Below are 18,517 nucleotides of genomic sequence, written 5' to 3'. Positions count from 1 at the left end.
GGTGGGTACTGCTGGCGGGTAATGCTGGTGGGTACTGCTGGTGGGTACTGCTGGTGGGTACTGCTGGCGGGTAATGCTGGTGGGTACTGCTGGTGGGTACTGCTGGTGGGTACTGCTGGCGGGTAATGCTGGTGGGTACTGCTGGCGGGTAATGCTGGTGGGTACTGCTGGTGGGTACTGCTGGCGGGTAATGCTGGTGGGTACTGCTGGTGAGTAGTGCTGGCAGGTACTGCTGGTGAGTAGTGCTGGCAGTTACTGCTGGCAGGTAATGCTGGTGGGTACTGCTGGCGGTTACTGCTGGTGGGTGCTTTTCGCGGTTACTGCTGGTTGGTAATGCTGGTGGTTACTGCTGGCTGGTAATGCTGGTGGGTAATGCTGGCACTGCTGGCGGGCAATGCTCGTCGTGCAGGAACTGCTGGAGGAAGCAGCGGCTGCAGTAGAGAGCAGAGCCGCTGCTTCCTGTATGGCTCCTGTCACAGGCGGAGTGCATTTTATATCACTCCGCCTGTGACAGAGCTGAAACTATACAGGCCAAAAGCGGGAGACTCCCGCAAGTTGCAATGTCTCCCTTGGCGGGAATCCAGCTTTAGGCATAGTTTACACGGGTGTACTACAGCGTACGCCTGTGCCAGGGCCGTGTGAACCTGCATTGGGATGCACAAGTGTTCCTCGCATCCCCACGCAGGAAGTCCTACTCATGTCATTTAGGATGCAGCGGCTGCATAGACACAGCCATTGTTCCCAATGTGACAGCGGTGAGGGTGCACCATCCAGAATGCAGACAATGTGCGTTCAGGGCTGTGCACTTGCATAGATGTCAAATTGGGAACAGCATCAATGTCCGTGCAGCCACTGTGTCCCAATTAACCACTTCCCGCCCACCCTATAGGCAATTGACGGCGGAAAGGTGGTTACATTATCCTGACCGGACGTCATATGACAGCGGCAGGATAATGCGCTCTGACGTAGGCTCTTTACCATGTGACCAGGTGTGTCCAATCACAGCTGGTCACATAGTACACAGGAAGAGCTGTTGATTGGCTTTCCTAAGTTCATGCCTGACAGGCAGGAGTAGAGGAGAGCCGATCTGCGGCTCTCTTGACAGGGGGGGGGGGGGGGGGAGCATTGATTACCAGTGCAGACCCTTGGGGGGGGTGCCACTAGAACCACCAGGGATGCCCACCCATGACCCCAGGGATGCCCACCATGGCCACCAGGGATGGCAATCAGGGCCCAGGGAGCCCGCCAGTGCCCTCCCCTTCAGTGCTGCCCGCCAGTGCCCACCCCATCAGTGCTGCCCACCAGTGCCCATCATTACCATCTATCATTGCTGCCCACCAGTGCCCATTATTGCCCACCAGTGCCGCCAATCAGTGCCCATCAGTGCCGCCTATCAGTGCCCAGTGCCGCCTATCAGTGCCCAACAGTGCTGCCTATCAATGCCACCTATCAGTGCCCAGCAGTGCCGCCTATCAGTGCCCACCAATGTTGCATATCTGTGCTACCTATCAGTGCCACATATCAGTGCCTATCAGTGCTGTATATCAGTGCTGCATTTTAGTGCCACCCCATCAGTGCCACCCCATCAGTGCCTGTCAGTGCGGCCTCATCAGTGCTCATCAGTGCAGGAAAAAACATATCTATTTACAAAATTTTATAACATAAACAAAAAAACTTTTTTTTTTCAAACTTTTCAGTCTTTTTTTATTTGTTTAGCAAAAAAGAGAAAACCTTGCGGTGATCAAATACCACCAAAAGAAAGCTCTATTTGTGAGAAAAAATGACATAAATTTGGTTTAGGTACAGTATTGCATGACCGCGCAATTATCATTCAAAATGCAACAGCGCTAAAAGCTATAAATTGGCCTGGGCGGGAAGGGGGAAAAGTGCCCGGTATTGAAGTGGTTAAAATGAATGTGACTTTCTGCAGGGGGGATGCATGGAAAACCTGCGCCTCCTCGTGCTAATAAACATGGCCCTGGCAGGGGTGTACGCTGTGGTACACCCACGTGAACAAGTCCTTAGGCCTAATTCACACAGGCCTTGTCAAACCTGTGTGTATATGCACTTAGAGGACACATGTACAATGCTTTGCAAAAGTATTCATACCCTGTATTCATACCCTTTGTCATGTTACAACCAAATATGTAAATGTTTTTTATTGGGATTTTATGTGATAAACCAACACAAAGTGGCACATAATTATGAAGTGGACGGAAAATGATAAATGGTTTTCCAAATCTTTTACAAATAAATATATGAAAAGTGTGGCGTGCATTTGTATTCAGCCCTCCTGAGTCAATACTTTGTAGAACCACCTTTCTCTTCAATTACAGCTGCCAGTCTTTCTGGGTATATCTCTACCAGCTTTGCACATCTAGCGAAATTTTTGCCCATTCTTCTTTGCAAAATAGCTCAAGCTCTGGCAGATTGGCAGAGAGCATCTATAGCAATTTTCAAGTCTTGCCACAGATTTTCAATTGGATTTAGGTCTGGACTTTGACTTGGCCATTCTAACACATAAATATGCTTTGATCTGAATCAGACATCACTAAATGGTGGACTGCGTCACTCTCCCATTCGGACCGCTGCGGTCCCGCCATTTAGGAGCCTTTTCTTTCCCCTGCCGTCACTCTGTAATCGTCACAGAGCCGACAGCGGGAGGCGGGACAGTTCTGGATGGGGGGGTGGAGTTGCCCAAGAGTAAGAAGCAGGTGATTGGCTGCTAGGATAAATGCAAGGTATTGAGGAGTGGAGTGTGGGGAGCTGAGGAGTGGAATGTGGGGGGATTGAGGACTGGAATGTGGAGGAGCTAGGGACTGGAACATGGGGGAGCGGAGGACAGGAATGTGGGGGAGCTGAGGAGTGGAATGTGGAGGAGCTGAGGAGTGGAATGTGGGGGAGCTGAGGACTGCAATGTGGGGGGACTGAGTCACTGAGGACTGGAATGTGGGGGGACTGAGGAGTGGAATGTGGGGGAGCTGAAGACTGGAATGTGGGGGACTGAGGACTGGAATGTAAGGGAGCTGAGCACTAAGATTTGTGGGGGGAAAAGAGGACTGGAATCTTGGGGGGAGCTGAGGACTAGAATATGGGGGAGCTGAGGACTGGAATGTAGTGGAGCTGAGGACTAAGATTTGTGGGGGTAGCTGAGGACTGGAATGTGGGGGGAGCTGAGGACTGGAATGTTGGAGGACTGACGACTGGAATGTGGGGAGCTGAGGACTGGAATGTTGGGGGAGCTAAGGACTGGAATGTAATGGGGGAGCTGAGGACTAAAATGTGGGAGGACTGAGGAATGGAATGTGGGGGAGCTGAGGACTAAGATTTGTGGGGGCAGCTGAGGACTGGAATGTGGGGGGCTGAGGACTGCAATGTCCGGGATCTGAGGACTAAGATTTGTGGGGGGAGCTGAGGACTGGAATGTAGGGAGCTGAGGACTGGAATGTGGGGGGGAGCTGAGGACTGGAATGTGAGGGAGCTGAGGACTGGAATGTGGGGGGGAGCTGAGGACTGGAATGTGGGGGATCTGAGGACTAAGATTTGTGGGGGGGAGCTGAGGACTGGAATGTAGGGAGCTGAGGACTGGAATGTGGGGGGAGCTGAGGACTGGAATGTAGGGAGCTGAGGACTGGAATGTGGGGGGAGCTGAGGACTGGAATGTAGGGAGCTGAGCAGAGATGTATAGTAACGAAGTAGAACTACTTAAGTACTGTACTTAAGTACCGAAATGCGGTATCTGTACTTTCCTAGAGTAGAATTTTTTTCTCCTACTTCTACTTTTACTTCACTACATTTTTTCGATGATTTCGATACTTCTACTCAAGTATTTTTTTTTTGTGCTGCATAGTTACTTGTTACTTTTAAAAAAATTACCACTGCCAGAACAGTAGATGGCAGGTTGCATAAAGCTCAAAAAATGTGTATAATGTCATTTGTAAATCAGCGCATACGAAAATAAAGGCTGTGTATAATAAAAGCTGCTATACCAAATCTTTCCAATAAAAAGAAAATATGAAACAAACAAATAAATGGTGCTACAGTGCTTAAAGTGCATCAAGAAACTACTAACAAACACAGGTTAATCATTTAAATAAATCATTTGAAATAATAAAAAATATGATGTTCAAACTTTTGACTTCTTTCTTTAATAACTACATAACACAGTACTTGTACTTCTACTTTCAGTACTTGAGTAGAATTTTTTTTTCAAAACTACTGGTACTTTTTACTTTTAGTACTTAAGTAGCAATTTTTTTGAAAAAACTACTTGCAATACTTAAGTAAAAAAAATGTTGAATACTTTAGTACTTCTACTTAAGTAACTTTTTCTGCGAGCACTTCCACTTCTACTCAAGTCACTTTTTGATCGAGCACTTGTACTTTTACTCAAGTAGAAATTTCGAGTACTTTATACAAGTCTGGAGCTGAGGACTGGAATGTGGGGGGGAGCTGAGGACTGGAATGTAGGGAGCTGAGGACTGGAATGTGGGGGGAGCTGAGGACTGGAATGTGGGAGAGCTGAGGACTGGAATGCGGGGGGAGCTAAGGACTGGAATGTGAGGGAGCTGAGGACTGGAATGTAGAAGGACTGAGGACTGGAATGTGGGGGGACTGAGGACTGGAATGTAGAAGGACTGAGGACTGGAATGTGGGGGGACTGAGGACTGGAATGTGGGGGAGCTGAGAACTGGAATGTGGGGGAGCTGAGGACTAGAGTGTGGAGGAGCTGAGGACTGGTATGTGGGAGACCAAGGACTTGAATGTGGGGGGGGGGATTAAGAACTGGAATGTCGGAAAGCTGATGACTGGAATGTGGGGGGAGCTGAGGACTGGAATGTGGGGGGAGCTGAGGACTGGAATGTGGGGGGGGGGGCTGAGGACTGGAATGTGAGAGTTGCTGAGGACTGGAATGTGAGGGGAGCGGAGGACTGGAATGTGAGGAACTGAGGAGTAAGATTTGTGGGGGGGAGCTGAGGACTGGAATGTGGGGGGACTGAGGACTGTTATGTGGGGGAGCTGAGGACTGGAATGTGGGGGGAGTTGAGGAGTGGAATGTGCGGGAACCGAGGACTGGTATGTGGGATAGCTAAGGAGTGGATTGTGGGGGGGACTGAGGACTGTAATGTGGGGGAGCTGAGGACTGGGATGTGGGGGACTGAGGACTGGAATGAAAGGGGACTGAGGACTAGAATGTGGTGGAGCTGAGGACTGGAATGTGGGGAGAGATGAGGACTGTAATGTAGGGGAGCTGAAGACTGTAATGTGGGGGGACTGAGGACTGGATAATGGGGGAACTGAGGACTGGAATGTGGGGGAGCTGAGGACTAAGATTTGTGGGGGGAGCTGAGGAGTGGAATTTTGGGGAGCAGGGGACTGGAATGTGGGGGAGCTGAGGACTGGGATGTAGTGGGACTGGAGACTGGAATGTGGGGGGACTGAGGACTGGATAGTGGGGGAACTTAGGACTGGAATGTGGGGGAGCTGAGGACTAAGATTTGTGGGGGGAGCTGAGGACTGGAATGTGGGGGAGCTGAGGACTAGGATTTGTGGGGTGGAGCCGAGGACTAAGATTAGTGGGGGGAGCTAAGGACTAAGATTTGTGAGGGGGAGCTGAGGACTAAGATTTGTTTGGAAAGCTGAGGAGTGGAATGTGGGGGAGTTGAGGAGTGGAATGTGGAGGGACTGAGGACTGAAATGTGGGGGGATTGAGGACTTGAATGTGGGCAGCTGAGGACGGAATGTGGGGGAGCTGAAAAATAGAATGTGGGGGACTGAGGACTTGAATGTGGGGGGATTGAGGATTGGAATGTGGGGGGAGCTGAGGACTGGATTTGGGGGGGGGGGGAGCTGAGGACTGGAATGTGTGGGAGCTGAGGACTAAGATTTGTGGGCGGAGCTGAGGACTGGAATGTGGGGGGATTGAGAACTTGAATGTGGGGAGCTGAGGACTGGAATGTGGGGGAACCGAAGACTGGATTGTGGGGGAGCTGAGAAATGGAATGTAGGGAGCTGAGGACTGGAATGTGGGGGAGCGGAGGACTGGAATGTGGGGGGAGCTGAGGACTGGAATGTGGGGGGAGTAGAGGACTGGAATGTGGGGGGAGCTGAGGACTGGAATGTGGGGGGAGTAGAGGACTGGAATGTGGGGGGAGTAGAGGACTGGAATGTGGGGGGAGTAGAGGTCTAAGTTGTGTGGGGGGAGCTGAGGACTAAGATTTGTGGGGGGAGTTGAGGACTTGAGTGTAGGGGGTCTGAGGGCTGGAATGTGGGGGGTCTGAGGACTGGAGTGTGGGGAAGCTGAGGACTGGAATTTGGGGGAGTTGAGGACTGGAATGTGGGGGGAGCTGGGGACTGGAATGTGGGGGGGACTGGGGACTGGAATGTGGGGGGGACTGGGGACTGGAATGTGGGGGAGCTGAGGACTAAGATTTGTGGGGGAGCTGAGGACTGGAGTGTGGGGGGTCTGAGGGCTGGAATGTGGGGGGGGTCTTAGGACTGGAGTGTGGTGAAGCTGAGGACTGGAATGTGGGGGAGCCGAGGACTGGAATTAGGGGGAGCTGAGGACTGGAATGTGGGGGGTCTGAGGACTGGAGTGTGGGGAAGCTGAGGACTGGAATGTGGGGGAGCTGAGGACTGGAAATCGGGGGAGCTGAGGACTGGAATGTGGGGGGAGCTGAGGACTAAGATTTGTGGGGGGAGCTAAGGACTGGAATGTGGGGGAGCTGAGGACTGGAATGTGGGGGGGGGGACTGGAAAGTGGGGGAATGGTGTAAATAGGGGCAGAGGACCTTACTGTTAATGGGGGTTGATGTCAAGGAAGTGTGAGAACACTACTGTGAAAAGGGTGGAGGGGGATAATGTAAAGGGGGAGCTGAAGACACTCCTCAAGAGGGGATCTTGATGTGAAGGGGGAGGGGACTGTGATGTGCAGTTGGGACTGAGGATGCTGATGTAAGCATGGGTTAAGATCTGTGCACGTGCATTAGGTGCACATGTCATTGGCTGCACTACCCGCAAGAAACACAGGAAGAAGTCCTTTACCTTGCCGCACCAAGCTGGATGGTGCTGCAGCTACATGCGGTTTGGCGCACGTGAAAATGCGTGATGGTACCAACATGATATTCGGATCTCTGCTAGAATAAAATTTTACTTACCGAACCTCAGTGAATTGTAATTCAAACCCCTGATCTAAACCATTCCATAGTTACATAGTTATATAGTTAGTGAGGTTGAAAAAAGACATCAGTCCATCCAGTTCAACCTATGATGTGTGTGTGTGTTTGCTGTTAACAGTACATTGTATACCCCTGTATGTTGTGGTCTCTAAGGTGCCCATCTAATAGTTTTTTGAAACTATCAATGCTCCCTGCTGATACGACTGCTTGTGGAAGAGAATTCCACATCCTTACCGCTCTTACAGTGAAGAACCCCTTACGCATTTTAAGGTTAAACCGCCTTTCCTCTAGTTTTAGTGATTGGCCACGTGTCTTATTGTATCTCCTTTCTCTGAATAGTTTGTTCCTTATGCTAGGGTCTCCAGTACAGTATTTGTACATTGATATCATATCCCCCCTCAATCGTCTCTTCTCCAGAGAGAATAGGTTCAGTGCTTGTAGTCTTTCCTCATAGCTGATGTCCTCCATTCCCCTAATTATTTTTGTTGCCCTTCTCTGGACTTTCTCCAGTTCCAGCACATCCTTCCTGAGGACCGGTGCCCAGAACTGGACAGCATACTCCAGATGTGGCCGGACCAGAGTCTTGTAGAGTGGGAGAATAATCTCTTTACTTCTGGAGTGAATCCCCTTTTTTATACATCCCAGTATTCTGTTGGCTTTGCTTGCAGCGGCTTGGCATTGCATGCCACTGCCAAGCCTGTTGTCTACCAGTACCCCCAGGTCCTTTTCCATCCTAGACTCACCCAGAGGTTCCCCCCCTAGTGAGTAGCTTGCTTTCTGGTTTCTGGCGCCCAAGTGCATTACTTTACATTTTTCAACATTAAACCTCATCTGCCATGTAGTTGCCCACCCCGTTATTTTGTTCAGGTCCGCTTGTAAGGTTTCCACATCCTGCATAGAAGATATTGGCATGCCTAATTTAGTATCATCTGCAAATACTGAGATTGTACTAGATATCCCCTCCTCTAGATCATTTATGAATAAATTAAACAGGATTGGTCCCAGGACAGAACCCTGGGGGACCCCACTTTCCACACCCGCCCAATCTGAGTACTCCCCATTAATCACCACCCTCTGGACTCTACCCTGAAGCCAGTTCTCTATCCAGGTACTCACCTTATGGTCCATACCTACCTTCCTTAGTTTGTACAGTAAGCGTTTGTGGGGAACGGTGTCAAAGGCCTTTGCAAAGTCCAGATACACCACATCCACTGGCTTTCCTTTATCTAGGTGGCAGCTCACTTCATCATAGAAGGTTAATAGATTGGTTTGGCAAGAACGATTTTTCATGAATCCATGCTGATTACTACTAATAATACCGTTTTCATTACTAAAGTCTTGTATGTGGTCCCTTAACATCCCCTCCAAAATTTTGCAGACTACAGATGTTAGGCTGACCGGCCTATAGTTACCCGGGATACATCTCGGCCCCTTTTTAAATATTGGTACCACGTTGGCTTTTTTCCAATCAGCTGGCACCATACCCGTCTGTAAACTATCCTTAAAGATCAAGAATAATGGTCTGGCAATCACCTGGCTGAGCTCTTTAAGAACCCTCGAGTGCAAGCCATCCGATCCCGGTGATTTATTTATGTAAATTGTAGCTCTGGCTGTATGTTTAGGGTCGTTGTCCTGCTGGAAGGTAAACCTCCGCCCCAGTCTCAAGTCTTTTACAGACTCTAAGGTCCCTTTCACACTTGGAATCCATCGGCGGACTCCGTTTTTCAGGCGGAGGGCAGCTCTGTCTCCTCGCTGTGTGCAGAGACAAAGCTGTCAGATCCCCACTGTTCTCTATGGGGGAATCGGATGAGAACGGACCGTCTGTCCGTTCTCATCCGATCCCATCCGATCCGCTGGACGGATGGAAAATATGGTTTCCATCCGTCCAGATTTGACAGACCGAATCAGATCGGATGTCAGTGGACATGTCTCCGCTGCCATCCAATGCCCCATAGAGATGCATGGGGCATCCGTTCAGATCCGCCAGAAAAACTGACAGGCGGGTCTGAATGGCCCGCAATTGTGAAAGGGGCCTAACAGGTTTTCTTCTAAGATTGCCCTCTATTTGGCTCCATCCATATTCCCATCAACTCTGATCAGCTTCCCTGTCCCTGCTGAAGAAAAACATCCCCAAAACATGATGCTGCCACCACCATGTTTCACGGTGAGGATGGTGTGTTCAAGGTGAAGTGCAGTGTTCGTTTTCTGCCACAAGTAGCGTTTTACCTTTAGGCAAAAAATTTCAATCTGACCAGAGCACCTTCTTCCTCATGTTTGCTGTGTCCCCCACATGGCTTCTCACAACCTATAAATGGGACTTCTTATGGCTTTCTTTCACCAATGGCTTTCTTCTTGCCACTCTTCCATAGGTCTACGTCGCTGGACCCAGGGGAGCCGCAGTGCCGCAGTAGCAGCACAGTGAGTGGTCTTAAAGTGGTTAACCACTTGCCGACCAGTCACTGGGACTGTACTGCTGCAAAGTGGCTCGATTCCATCCAGCGACGTAGACCTACGTCGCTGGACTCCTCCCCTTGTAGGCAGCGCTCGCGCGCCGCAGGAGGCGCGCTCCCGCTGTTTTCAGTCACAGCGGGAGTCGGGCCAGGGGAGGAGCGGCGGCGATCGCTGCTGGTCTTCCCCGATCGTCGGGGAATCGAGTTTGGAGATTTGCCCGCTTGTGTAAACAATGCGGGCGGATCTCCTAAGTGACAGACAGGGTCAGATTGCAGGGTTCAGCATAGCTGAACATGCGATCTGTCCCTGTGTCACTCAGTCACCTCCCCCCACACACGTTAGTAAGCACCAGGCATACATTAACCCCTCCCTCTCCAATAAAATTAACCCCTTCCCTGCCAGTGTAATTTTTACTGTAACAGTGCATATTTATAGCACTGATTACTGTAGAAATGTCACTGGTACCCCCAAAAGCATAAAAAATGTCAGTCAAGGGTCCGATCTGTCCGCCGCAATGTCGCAGTCCCGCAAAAAAAATTGCAGATCGCCGCCATTACTCGTTAAAAAAAAAAACGCCAAAAATGACCGAAATCTTTCCCTTAGTTAGTAAACGCAATAACTTTTGCGCAAACCAATCAAAATACGCTTATTGGGATTTTTTTTTTTACCAAACATAGGTAGCAGAAAACAATTTGGCCAAAAATTTAAAAAAATTTTGATTTTTACATTTCTTTTGGGGGGAATTTCATATAAAAAAATGTGAAAAATATTGTTATTTTTTCAAAATAAACGCCCTTTTTTTGTTTATAGCGCAAAAAGTAAAAATCGCACAGGTAATCAAATACCACCAAAAGAAAGCTCTGTTTGTTGGGAAAAAAGGACGTCAATTTCGTTTGGGTACGGCATTGCACGACCGCGAAATTGTCAGTTAAAGTTGCACCGCGCGAATCGCAAAAAGTGGCCTGGACGTATGACATTACTTTTTTCCTGCTGGCTAAAAGTTTTGCACACTATTGTACATAGTGAAATGTTGAAAGCAAAGTGGCCATGCACTATACGAAAAATCGTTAAAACTCATTTTCGAAAAACGAACACTCGGCCGTGAGAGCAAACGATCGTGCCATCATGTGATGACGATAAATCGTTCAATGGACATAAATGAATCTTTTCTTTGTTTGTTTTTTCACATATACCTAGTGGAAATGAGAAACACATTAACCTTTCAATTTATCGTTCAGCAGAAAATTTCCAAACTTGTCCTTTGTTTTTTCGGCTCAAAAACGTCACAGCCGATTACCGATTTGTGCCCATTAACTGGCCGAAAAAAGAAAGAACTGTCCAAATGACCGAATTTAGACCAATTTTTTGTATAGTGTATGGCCAGCATAAGATACTACTTTTATTAACCTCTTATGGACCGCCCCCATGCAGATATACTGTGGCAGGGTGGCCCTCCTGCACGAAATCACGTACCTGTACATGATTTCTTGCACAGGATCTGGGTCACGCATGCGCCACTTGCGACTCGCTCCTGCTGTGATTGGACACAGCAGGAGCCATTCAGTGGGTCCGGCGGCATACACCTATCCGTACATGCATACACACTGATCATAAAAATGAAAGGAACACTTTAAAAACACATCAGATATCAATGGGGAAATATCTCATGCTGGATATCTATACTGATATGGACTGGGTAATGTGTTAGGAAGAAAAGGATGCCACAGCGTTTACAGGAGAGGCAGAACGGCCTATGTAAACAAGGCAGACCAGAAGATGGAGATCGGTTAAGCAGGAAAATGGATCTCTGTCTTCCTCCAGTTAGGCCACCCCCCCCCCCCACACACACACAGTTAGAAAGCACTCCCTAGGAGCACGCTTAACCCTTTGATCACCCATGATGTTTACCCCTTCCCTGCCAGTGTCATTAGTACAGGGCATTTTTTTTGCTGTATTGGTGTCACTGGTCCCCAAAAAAGTGTCACTTATTGTCCAATTTATCCGCCGCAATGTCGCGGTCCCGCTAAAAATCGCCTATCGCAGCCATTACTAGTAAAAAAAAAAAAATATTAAAAATTCCTTAAAAATATCCTAAAGTTTGAAGACACTATAACTTTTGCATAAAACCAATCAATGTACACTTATTAGGATTTTTGTTTTACCAGAATTATGTAGCAGAATACATATTGGATTAAATTGATGAAAAAATTAGATTTTTTTAATTTTTTTAGTTTGGTATGTTTTATAGCAGAAAGTAAAACATTTTTTTTTTTTTTTCAAAATTGGCGGTCTTTTTTTGTTTATAGCACAAAAAAGAAAAACCGTAGAGGTTATCAAATACCACCAAAATAAATTTGGGTACAGCATTGCATGTCCATGCAATTGTCATGTAAAGTAACGCAGTGACGTATTGCAAAAAAAGGCCTGGTCAGGAAGGGGGGTAAATCTTCCGGGGCTGAAGTGGTCAATTAGAACAATTAGAAACAATATTTTGAATAAACGTATTATTAATACAACAAAGATCAATGTGAATAAATAAATGTTCGATTCGTCCAATTCGAAATTTATCGATTCAAACGTTTTGAATTGCGAAAAAAAAAACGGTAAACTTGTAGAAAATTAAAAAAATACATAATTTGAAATCTGAATACAAATTTCAGCTACGAATTGGGCGAATCAGCTGAATTTAAGGAAACAAAATAACTAGATTAACGAATCGAAAGGAAACAAATTTTGTCGTCATGCACATGTCTACCTGTGGCTCCTGGGTGAGGATATACTGTACGGCCAAAACATACAATGTTCGGCCATGGCGTGAAGCTAAAGCCGGACGGAGGTGTTACCTTGTCCCCACTTTACTAATAAAAAGCTGCTTTCTCACTGATCACTGCGCCCACAGTTTTTGTGCGGGTTACTCGCGTTTTGCCATTGACTTCCATGCATGCAGGACTTTTGGTGCGCTTTCAGATAACATGCCAGGACCGCCCAATCTAATAGAAGTCTATGGCAAAGCATGGATAACCCGCAGCAAAACTGGGGGTACACTGCGCCGCAGCCGTGCTGTGGGGAATCGGCATTGATCAGTGCGAGAGCAGCCTTATCATTGATCACCCTGTCCCCATGGTAGAGATTTGTCATCAATGTCCATACACTGAGACAAGAAGAGATGGTAAGTCTCCCCAGAGACAACAATAAAAAATAAAACAGAGGGTCTAGCCCAGCCTTTTTCAACCAGTGTGCCGCGGCACACTGGTGTGCCGCCAGAGGTTCTAAGGTGTGCCACAGGATCATGGGAGAGAAGGGCTATCAGATGAGCCCTATCTCCCGATCCCCTGGCAAACTGTACATCAGCACTGATAAAGGGCTCAGTCAGCTTCTAAAGTGAAAGTAAAGGGGGGTAAGTGTGCTGTGCTCTCTGCTTCCCCCTACAGTGCCAAGAATTTATGGCGCGATTTTGCGTGTGTTCCGCGACACACAGTAACGTGACTCAAGCCTTGGACAGGGGTGCCTCAAGACTGAAAATGCTTTTCAAGGGCGCCCCAACTGGATAAAGGTTGAGAAACACTGGTCTAGCCTATCCCCACTTACTTACGACTTTTTCTTGCTTAGGGCTGGTTCACATTAGTATGATGGCAGACATTGCATGTGATTCGCACCACAGTGCTGTGCAGTTCACATGTGATGTCTGTGCGATGCAAATTCAGCCATATAAACTGTATGGCCGAATTCACATCGCATTCAGACCACACTCATGCATGATTGCATGACCCTTTTTTTGTCTGCACCAGAATCGGATCACATGGCTGTTCACACCCATGTGATCCGATTCTGCAAATGGCGCTGCGTTTTTCAAACTGATTGCGGTGTGTCGTTAACTTAAAGAGGTTGTAAACCTCAGAATTTTTTTTTTTTTTAAAGTACACCTGAAAGACAAACACATAATGAGCTAGTAGCTCATTATAATATACTTACCTTATAACGAAGCCCCGAAGCGCCGACCGCTCACTTCTCCCATGGGTGACATGTTCTGTCACCCTTCTTCCGGGGTCGGGGCATCCGGCCATCTGATTGGCTGGACCCGCGATTACGTCACTCCCGCACATGTGCGCGGGAACCGACGGTCAAGGCACGGGGCTCTGAAGGAACGGCACCAGCGGCCATTCCTTCAGAGCGCATGCGCCAATGATTTCACTGGCTGCATTTAAGGTAAATATCTCCTAAACGGTACATGTTTAGGAGATATTTACAGTACCTATAGGTAAGGGCTTACCTATAGGTACATAAAAATCAGAAAACGTGCTGCGCCAGAAGTGCACAAAAATAATTAGTGATTACATGAATCAACAAGTGTTATCAACAAAATATGGTGTCCATCATATGTGCTCTGATGAAACATAAATGTTCATATAAAGTGCTCCAAAGTAATGATTAGTATATCCAGGTGATGACAGGACAGCCTCAATCCCTTGTGAATTAAGCAGGAACCACCAGTGTGTGAACTCCCTCCACCAGTAAGATTGGCCTCTCACCTTGATACCAGACCCAAACGGGCCAGCATGAGCATATCAGGGGATAAACAGACTATAATGCCCCATACACACGTGCAGATTATCTGCAGACTTTTGTCTGCAGACTTACCAAAACCATATAATATGAGGTCAAACCTAAACACTTTCAATTTGTATGCAATCCGGCAGGCCCTTGCACTACATAGAAAAGGTAAGTCTGCAGACAAAAGTCTGCAGATAATCTGCACGTGTGTATGGGGCATAACAGGTAACCTCTCCAGCCTTCACCTCCGGGGGTCGCCAGGACATAAAATAAAGATAAAGCAAAGATCTAGTGCTCTCTGAATGTAAATAATGAGCTTTTATTGAGCATAAAGGGGCACTCAGCCGTGCCTGCTATTATGGCATTCAGTGTTGGAGAGTAGCACCCGAGCGATCGGCGTCAGGCACGCAGGCTCCGCCTCCCTATACGCGTTACGCCTGGAGCGTGGGCTCCGAAGAAGCCAAACGGAGCCCACGCTCCAGGCGTAACGCGTATAGGGAGGCGGAGCCTGCGTGCCTGACGCCGATCGCTCGGGTGCTACTCTCCAACACTGAATGCCATAATAGCAGGCACAGCTGAGTGCCCAACAAATGTGAGTTACCCCTTTATGCTCAATAAAAGCTCATTATTTACATTCAGAGAGCACTAGATCTTTGCTTTATCTTTATTTTATGTCCTGGCGACCCCCGGAGGTGAAGGCTGGAGAGGTTACCTGTGATAGTCTGTTTATCCCCTGATATGCTCATGCTGGCCCGTTTGGGTCTGGTATAAAGGTGAGAGGCCAATCTTACTGGTGGAGGGAGTTCACACACTGGTGGTTCCTGCTTAATTCACAAGGGATTGAGGCTGTCCTGTCACTTTGGAGCACTTTATATGAACATTTATGTTTCATCAGAGCACATATGATGGACACCATATTTTGTTGATAACACTTGTTGATTCATGTAATCACTAATTATTTTTGTGCACTTCTGGCGCAGCACGTTTTCTGATTTTTATGTTTTTGTTGTGAGGTGTGGACACAATTTGTGTATGCAGCCGGATTTATATATTGATTTATTCTAGCACATTTTATACACATTTGAATTTCACTTAGTCTTGCGCTGATAGTTTTTTCACTATATTCATTTTACCTATAGGTACAACTTGCAGAGGAGGGTTTACCTCCTCTTTAACATACACTTCGCAATCAGTTTGCATGAACAGGTTGCAATTTTGGTGCGGTGTGAATTCACACCGCATCTCGTGTGAACCAACCCTTAGCCATGGCCTGACCACCACCACTTCTTTACAAGCTTGACACCAGACTTTGTTAACCACTTGAGCTCTGGAAGGTTTTACCCCCTCCTGACCAGGCTATTTTTTGCGATACGGCACAGTGATATTTTAACTGACTATTGCGTTGTCGTGCGACTGTGTACCCAAATAAAATTTTTGTCTTTTTTTCCCCTAAAAATAGAGCTTTCTTTTGGTATTTGATCACCTCTGCGGTTTTTATTTTTTGCATTATAAACAAAAAAAGAGCGACAATTTTGAAAAATCTGCTTTAAAACACATCCAACAAAAAAAATGTAAAAAATATAATTTCTTCAATAACTTAGGCCAATATGTATTCTGCTAAATATTTCCGGTAAAAGAAATCCTAATAAGCGTATATTGCTTGGGGTTACGCAAGAATTATAGCGTCTACAAACTTTTTTTTTTTTTATTTCTTTTTTACTAGTAATGGTGGCCAGTGACTTATAGCAGGACAAATTGGACAATTAACTGACACTTTTGACACTTTTGACGGACTAGTGACACTAAGACCGCATTCACACTGGTACGACTTAGACCGCGACTTGTCAGGCTGACAAGTCGCGGTCCTCACGCTCCCATAGTGTAGTACAGGAGCCGTTCTAATAGGAGTGACACAAGTCGCTCCAACTTAGAAAAATGGTCCTGTACTACTTCGGGGTGACCTGGAGGCGACTTGCATTGACTTCCATTATGTGAAGTCCGTGCAAGTCGCGCTGCATGCGACTTCACAGGTCGCCCCCGAAGTCGGAGCGACCTAATTTGAACGGAGGCTTATACAGTGATCAGAGCTAACAATATGCACTGTCACTGTACTAATGACACTGGCTGGGAAGGGTTACCATCAGGGAAGAATAAAGGGTTAAATAAAGGGTTAAATGTGTGTCTAGGTTGTGCTTTCTCACTGTGGGGGTTGTTTTAACTAGGGGAAGGCAAAGATCCTCCTGTTTAGCAGAAACACAGGATCAATACATTCCCCACTGACAGAACGGCAATCTGTCTTGTTTACATAGGTAGATTGTCGTTCTGCCTGTGTACTGTGTAATCGGCGGGTGCCAGCGGACATCAAGCATGTAGTACCCACTGCTGGGCTCCTACTGTGTATAATCACAGTGGGATCGAGTCACTGGCGGGGCGCACGACCCAGACCCGGAAGTGTCAGATCACAATCACGTGCTAAATACATGACCTCTCCCAGATCGGCCGCCCTGCCGCAATAAATGTACAGTGGCTGGTCCCCAAGTGGTTAAAGTATAACTAAATGAAAAACTGATTAGAACGCAGGGGGATTAGAACCCCAATCAGGTTGCCATTGCTGTCATTAGGGAGATTCATCCTCTCGATTTGTCATTGAAAGTGAAAGTAAAAGAAAATCCCACATTTTGGGTTGTCCCAAGTAATAGAGGGGAAATATTCCAATAGGGACACTAGTTCTGGTGACCTGGGGGTCCCCAAAGAATTCCTTTAATTGTCAGGGATTTCCTCTCACCTCCTGTTTGGCTTTGGGACAGGAAGTGAAGGGAAATCTCCCCAATGGGACACAGATGGTGAAAAAAAATATAACCCTCCCTTTCCCCATCCTAAATGAAAAAAAAAAAGTTTTGCCTATATTTCTACTTCAAAAGTTTACAAGACTTAGGAGGATTAGGGTGGCCATACAATATAGTTCCTGCTAAGCCAAAAAATTTTGACCCAGCTTGACCTGGGGGGTCCTTGACTTGACTTTTCTGCAGGAATCAGCTACAATTCGAGCCGCCTATGGTCAGGGAAAACGTAACTCCATCATAAAAACTTTATTTTAAATATATTCCTTTATCCTCACAAAGAATATACAGTATTTCACAAAAGTGAGTACACCCCTCACATTTTTGTAAATATTTTATTATATTTTTTCATGTGACAACACTGCAGAAATTACACTTTGCTACAATGTAAAGTAGTGAGTGTACAGCTTGTATAACAGTGTAAATTTGCTGTCCCCTCAAAATAACTCAACACACAGCCATAATGTCTAAACCGCTGGCAACAAAAGTGAGTACACCCCTAAGTGAAAATGTCCAAATTGGGCCCAAAGATTCAATATTTCGTGTGGCCACCATTATTTTCCAGCACTGCCTACACCCTCTTGGGCATGGAGTTCACCAGAGCTTCACAGGTTACCACTGGAGTCCTCCTCCACTCCTCCATGACGAGTTGACGACATTGCGGATCTGTTGGATGTTAGAGACCTTGCACTCCTTTACCTTCCGTTTTAGGATGCCCCACAGATGCTCAATAGGGTTTAGGTCTGGAGACATGCTTGGCCAGTCCATCACCTTTACCCTCAGCCAGGGCCGGCCTTAGGTGTTCAGGCGCCCTGTGCGAGCTAATCCTGTGGCCCCCCCCCGCGCGCATTTTCTTGCACCTTTTTTATGGTCACTAATAACTTAGCCCCCCTTACATCAGAGACCCCCCCACACAGAGCCCCCTTTACATCAGAGACCCCCCACACAAAGCCCCCCTTAATTTAGAGGCCCCCTACATCAGAGAGCCCCCCCTCACAAAGCCCCCCTCACTTCAGAGACCCCTCCACACAAAGCCCCCCTCACATCAGAGACCCCACACACACATCAGAGACCCCCCCACACAGAGACCCCCTCACATCAGAGACCCCCACACAAAGCCCCCCTTACATCACAGACCCCACACACACATCAGAGACCCCCACATCAGAGAGCCCCCCCACATCACAGACCCCCACACAAAGCCCCCTTACATCAGACCCCCCCCATGGAGCCCCCCACATCAGAGAGCCCCCCCTTACATCACAGACCCCCCACACAAAGCCCCCTTACATCAGAGCCCCCCACATCAGAGAGCCCCCCCTTACATCACAGACCCCCCACACAAAGCCCCCTTACATCAGACCCCCCCACATCAGAGAGCCCCCCTTACATAACAGACCCCCCCTTACATCAGACCCCCCCATAGAGCCCCCCACATCAGAGAGTCCCCCCCTTACATCACAGACCCCCCTTACATCAGACCCCCCCACATCAGAG

Source organism: Pelophylax lessonae (assembly GCF_965119305.1).
Source record: "Pelophylax lessonae genome assembly, chromosome: 7".
In the NCBI taxonomy this organism is placed as follows: Eukaryota; Metazoa; Chordata; class Amphibia; order Anura; family Ranidae; genus Pelophylax; species Pelophylax lessonae.
This window is presented reverse-complemented; position numbering follows the sequence as displayed.